Here is a 7011-nt window from a genome sequence, read left to right as displayed (position 1 = left end):
CCGTTTTTGTTCAGAGTTTGTAAACATAGTGGTTTTTATATACAAATTTGTTTCATTCAATTCAACTTGCACTTCTTGGCTTTATCCAAAATCGGTGTTTTGTCCCATTTAAAGAGGCATGATGGCGTAAATATTTCTTATTTTATAGATTCAGCTTAAATATAGGTTTCCAATTTAATATTCATAATTATTGGTATTTTTTCAATTGTTCATTACAATATCTACTCGATTTATTTATTCATGATATCCAAGGACATGTATATTTTTTTAATGACTGGGACTGTGACATATATGTTTTATGTAGTTTAGGGGACCACCGTGCATTGTTTCAAAGCCTTTTTACGTCTGAATCCCCTCTCCCATCGGAAATTTAATCGTGCGATAAATTCATGATTTAAGCGATTTTGAAGTTGCGCTGCGTGTCAATTATGTGACGGAGATGCATCCGGGCTTTCTTGATTTTAACTTATGTATATTTCCCTAAAATGTTCGCGTAGTGCATTTCATTGATGTTCGTACTGTTACTGTGCATTTTATTTCGTATGTTATCATGATATCAGCAAGTTTAAAATTTAAATTCAGCAAATAAAACCAAGTAAACCCCGTTCCAAAAATAAACGTGCGTTGCATTGATGGGAAACTTTCCATTACACATATTGAAAATATATTATCATACAGGAAACTGTTAGATTTTGGACTCATAGCAAAGTACGCAGCGAGTGCAAAATACACGAAATTCGAAGATTCGCAGCGTAACGACCACTGCGTTGAAATAATATACATCTTTTTCATCCAACGTCAACAAGCAAAGTTGTTTTTATCATGATGAAGAACTTTCGCCATATAGAAACCAGTGTCAATCCAATTTGACCATTTCTTATGAAATTTCAGACCTGCGTATGACCCAAATTTGATTTTCTGTGTTCGATATACTGACCGTAGGCAAAAACCGATAATAATGAACGTATGGCATTTAATTTTTAATTCTGTTTGAACCATCTTAGGTAACAACGAATTCAGTTATCAGTTATCTAATGATTTTAAATATCTATATAACTAAATTATGGCAAAACCGTTTATCTATCTATGTGTTTCTAATTAATTGTTAAGCATTAATTTCTATAATTGTGTCAATTCTCATTCATATTGGCGCAATGCTAATATCCTGCAACTTAGCATAGTTTTTCTTCCTTATGAGGGGTCCATGATTGGTTGTTTTAAAATCCATGTGTAAACTAGAAAGCAAACGACGGCGTCGAATTATATGCAATTCAATGCAATGCATGGAAATAAACAACAGTCAATCTCGTTATTGCCACGTCACTCAGTACTTAGAAAATAAAAGACGGCGCATTGTCCGTTATTATTTGATAACAGGGCAAGGACGGGGGAAAGTATTCCTTTACTTTAATTTTACTACCATAGAATGTCGAATAATTGAATATTCGTGCAGTGGTAGCTTAAGAAGAAAGAAACAGACAAAGTGGTTTAGTGCGCCGTGAACGCGTGTATTTCCGGCAGCATCAAAACGCAGGTCATAGATTACAGGTCAGGTTACAGGTTGCCGACTTTAAAATATTTCGCCTTTTAAAACTTCTTATATAACAATAAAAGCATTAGCGATATTTTACTAGTATTATACTGAATCTGGCAAACAATATAACGCCAACGCCTTCTCGCACGCAGTAAAGCGTGAGAGCACACTTTTCCACCGTCTCGTGTATTATAGTATAAGCTGTAATAATAACAAAACTTTGGGTTAAAGCGCGGTGGTCGTCGGGCAGCGCGTGTTCGAATTTCATGTAAATAAACAATGTATTTTACATGCGTTGTATACGTCGCTATGAGTCCCATATCGAACAGGACGCGGCGTGACGACTGCCGCCCTTTAAGCTAATTTCCTATTGATTTCACAGAGTATACCGGTACAATATATGGTATACATATATGGTACAATATTAAGAAGGGAAAAGTAGTTGTCAGGGATTGATCAAAATTAACTGTTTATGATTGCTTAGAACTTGATAAACTAGGATGATAAACTATGTATCCGACAAAATTTTAACAACATATGTGAAGGCCTGGCGTAAAGTGTGTATAGAGTTATTAGGTGACATACTGGTAGACTGACAAAGGTTTATACCAACCAAATCATTTTAAAATATCGTCTCGCCCGACTAAACTTTGTTGTCAAGCAACAGAGACAGAGCTTATTTCAAGTAATAACACTGTGTCCGTGTAAATCCTTTCATATCACATTGATCAACTGTAATTAGGACTGTTTCTATGCAAATTGTAAGATAATAGCCATGGTGACGGACTGAACTCACATGAACTGAAGATGGAAACGTTGCCATGACAACCGTGGTATACATCATTTCAATGGGTTTTTTGTATTGAATACTGATAAATTTCATCAGAAATAAAGGAAACTTTAGATGTTCATGACTGCAAATTAGCCTGACGGATTTCAGGGGTAATACACAAAATAACGGAATAATTGTATTAAATGCTCTGGGTAATGCCAATTTTATTTGAAATCTGTTTCAAATATGAGGTTTCTTGCTTTCATTATTATGGAAGTGTTATTGAATACACAATTGTATTGGACAATGAATAGCACGCCATCTGGAGTTAATAATCTGTGTCAATCGTGAAAACAAAGTCACTGATGTCGGTTGCCAATTGAGGCCGACGCATACCGAATTCGAACAAACACATAACATCTCCATGCAAATTTACAAGTAGCTATTAATATAAATATGGTTTTAATACTTACTGGAATACATGACATCTGTTCCCTTCCGGTAGGATACGTCACTCACAGTATTTTTTTGTAAAGAAACCCGATTCCGCGTCCCTCTGAAGATTCCCGATCACACACTTTTCTCAAGTTATGCGAGGACGTTCTGCTTGGATAAAAAATATTCCAAAAAATAAATCAGAGAGTGAAAGTGAATGTATTACCGCACTACAGCACAATAATACTAACCAATACATTATCTGTACATAGATTCCTCGTTTTTAAATACAAAATGTACTTAGCAAGATTAATCAGTGTGTTATTGGGTACCTAATAAGGCAGCTAAATTCCCTTTTATTTGGGGGTGTGCTGTGGAAGTGGTGTCTTCAGTTGTATTCAAATTAGAGAGAAAACAAACTTTACTCGCTCTATAAACCTCAAAGTGTCTACCAATCACAGTGCAGATACCCTAAATCTACATAACGAGGCTCAAAGACGAATTTAAAAAAATCACTACAAAGTAGATACTCATAAATACAAAGCGAAGTCTTCAACAATATGTAGTGATGTACTTTTCATAATAACTCATATTTTCTTGCCTGTGATGTCTTGACCCCTAGCTTTGATAAGTACAATCTATTCCTAACTTTGTTGAGCCAGACATAACACGTGTATTTAATTGTCATGCATGTGTTATTATTACATTGCCCAAATAATACTATGATAAGGCCATGCATCAATATCATGTCAAGCTTCGTGATTAAATCAGAACAAATGTGAAACTCTTTGTTTTTTATTTGGGTCGACAGAAACAAATCAATTATAGTTTTACCAATCGCCATCGATCATTATGTCTTTATTCTCTTCAAACTGTGTGATGTTTCATGTAATTTCCTTACATTTTCACCTAATTTCCTTTACATAGAAATCTACTGCCGCCTTAGGTATTCCAAGTTTTTGTCTCTGTTATGTCATACAATACGACATCTCAGATGTCTGTTACGTCACACATCAGGCGATGTGTGTTACTATGGCAATCATACAATGACATTTATAAAAAATTCAAATGTAACAGTGTTGTATTATAAGAGGAGATTCACATATAGGAAGGGTATCTTGAATTGTCGCAGCGTACCCATATATAATCGGGAGGTGTTTCGAATGATCACAGCGCCCTCACATGAAGATGAGGGTGTTGAACGGCCACACCATACATCGCGTGGTGTATGTTACTATGGCAATCATACATGTATTCACAATGGCATTTATAACAAACGCAATGAGTGCGATCACGATATTATTTGCTGCAAGCAAGACACGTCACGATGTTGCACTAAAATATGGCACTCACATAAAGACGATGGTGTTTTGAATGACAACAGTAAATCAACGCATCAACGTCATCGAACGACACCGCTGGAAAAAAGTACATCAAAAAATATTGTATACCACTCTTGGTAATGAGATTCGATGTCTTTTGTAGATTTTAAACTGCTACAGTATTTATTTGGAGAGTGTAACCTGATTTTGTGAAAACCTACATAGATGTAGATTGACACAATTGTTACTGTCAATTTCATGAAAGTATGAATTTGTTTTATATAGAATATTTATATATTGTTTATCATTTTGTTTTATTTTTGTTGAAAAAATCTAGACCAATCACAACGCGTTTAGGGATGCTTAACAGTCAATTGACCAATGATTAAAGAACACCCGCAACGACTCACGGGTAATTGACATAACTAACTGGCTTCTATATGTTGGTTTGTAAAAACAAAATAACATTGTTGGTGTAATTAATTTTCTGTTTATGTAAATTAAGTGCATGCGATTGTGTCGTAGTGATAAACGTTGTACGTAGCCAACTTTTTTTTCTAACTTGTGGTTTTACAAGATCTCACGCTCAATAATTATTTCCCGACACCACAGTATATAGTATGTGCAACTATATACTACATCATGAAGTAAGCAAATAACACCGAATAAACGGCAAGGTAAATACTACGTCAGATTATAGTAAACACGTACTGCGTGCGTGACTCGAACCGGCGCTCGCGTACGGCACCTAATCGCCTAGCTTCACCCCACTACACGTCTTCCCCTCGACCACCGGGCATCCCAAAAAAAGCATGCTTAATAACCGAGCTTATTACGTGCAGAGAACATGGAACCCGTCCACGTCATCCGCGCCACACAGCGTGGCCAGAATGCGGCAAAGGCCTTCAGATATGGTTATACTAGAATTGTGTGTGGGGCATAGTACAGTATATAAATACTGCTATTACCAACTACACATCGACACCGAACCAATATTATCCGTATTGTCGTTTACACCTCTAACATTCTTTTTATTTGGTGTAATGTTTTCACTTGACCTTTGACACCATGGCACGGAACACTCAAATCATCGTGTCGAAATCTCGTAAACTATAGCAGGTGAAATTACCAGTTGACTGGCTCTGGATTTAAGTGTTACTCATATTAATGCACGTTTACATTACTTTAATTATGCATATTGTAAGCCCATTTGGCGCAAAGCTTTTTCATTTTTATTTCAAATGAAAGACTGGAATGTGTATCAATCTCTCCCGATGGTACAAACGGCGTTAGTCGTCGCGCCACACATGCGCGAGATATGTGGGTCTCATATAAACAAAGATGGCGCCTTTGACTGTTGCGCAGATCAACGAGTACAAACTGAGACGTTACCAAGCTTTAATTAAGTTTTTTTTTTAGGTGATTGGAAGGTATTGAAGAAGTCGCCGATGGTAATTAAGTCACGCCCAGATCAAACCTCATACTTTTGATTTCATTATATTATAGAGGGCGGTACGTTAGCTCAAGTTATCCGTTTGGACACCCCCACCCCACCCATATACTTAGGTTATTCACATATGCCAGGTGACAAATTTTGTATTCACATTTTCCCATAATCCTTTGCTTTTACATTATGTATACATTTTTTTCTTCTTGTACCATCCTCTAGCCATCCGCAGTTTTGAAATTGGGGAACCCCCTTTTGGCACTTAGCGTATATAATTAGATCGCAGCGTTGACACTGGTACAAATCCCCCACTCACACACGACAATACTAATGGCTATACTCGCTGCGATATATCACAATTAAACGACGACTGATGTCATTTTGTAACATGTTTTTTCACGCTTTATATCACCAGCTTAGGTGTTCCAATAAATTCCCATCAACTTAAAAGGCCCTTATTCTCACAAAGCGATTTCTCAGTGTACCTGTACACAGACGACATGTGTATTTTTTTAAAGGTATTACATGCAGCTAAACTCATCATTTCCATCTTATGAAATTTGTAATCCGTGAATGTGTGTACATCATGGTCATTATCAGCGACATCCCGTCTTTTATATTCCGACTGTGTGTCTTCTATGTTATCTGTTGTCGAGGTGAGTTATATTCTTTGCTCTCCAACCACGTATTTATCCAAAACTTTCAATATCATTATTTTCACATTTCAAGGTGCCGAATATATAGACAACGTATGTAACATTGTTTGTTCATGAAATCTATAATGGTTAGTCACTATTAAACACTATGGATTTGTGACGTCACATTAAAGGGTCCTCCATCCCCGAACATTGGTTGGGAAAACATGTTTAACTTTGGCTGATTACATCAGAGTCTTCAATCCGCAAACGTTAACTGAAAGCTTTGAGCGTATTTGATTTGAAAACACAAACACAACCTGATCACAACAAATCTGTTTACTGCATGCCACAAATTACCGTACAGCGTCACCCTAAATTTGCCTCCAGTAAAAAATAGTCGTAACCAAGGTTACGTAGAAATGCCGAGGACAGTATTTTGTCGTTTATATGGCTCAATTGGTGGGCAATTTCATCTGATCACGTGATGATGAAAGTTACTTGAATAGATATAGTTGATATATGTAAAATGCATATAATGCGAAATCAGTCAAAGTCACACACTTAACGTTTGTTCACACGTGTTTCCCAGAGAATAGATATTGTCACGGTAACCGCATTTTAAGAGTGAGAGCACATGGTAATTTCGTGACCCTATCAAGTTCATAACACACAATATTATCCTGCTTATGCTTGACATGGCTGCGCGACGCCGTTAAACGTCCACCTGTTTTCCCCGGGAAGGGAACTCAAAGCGGTACTCGATTCGCATGATGCAACACAAACACGCGTATTACGTGTGGCTGTCATAGCCATGTCAACGCACGTACGGCCTTTAGGGTTATTAAAATATAAAATAAAATATG

The sequence above is a fragment of the Saccoglossus kowalevskii genome, chromosome 22 (genome assembly GCF_978046115.1).
Source record: "Saccoglossus kowalevskii chromosome 22, keSacKowa6.1, whole genome shotgun sequence".
In the NCBI taxonomy this organism is placed as follows: Eukaryota; Metazoa; Hemichordata; class Enteropneusta; family Harrimaniidae; genus Saccoglossus; species Saccoglossus kowalevskii.
Note: the sequence above shows the minus strand (reverse complement) of the source record.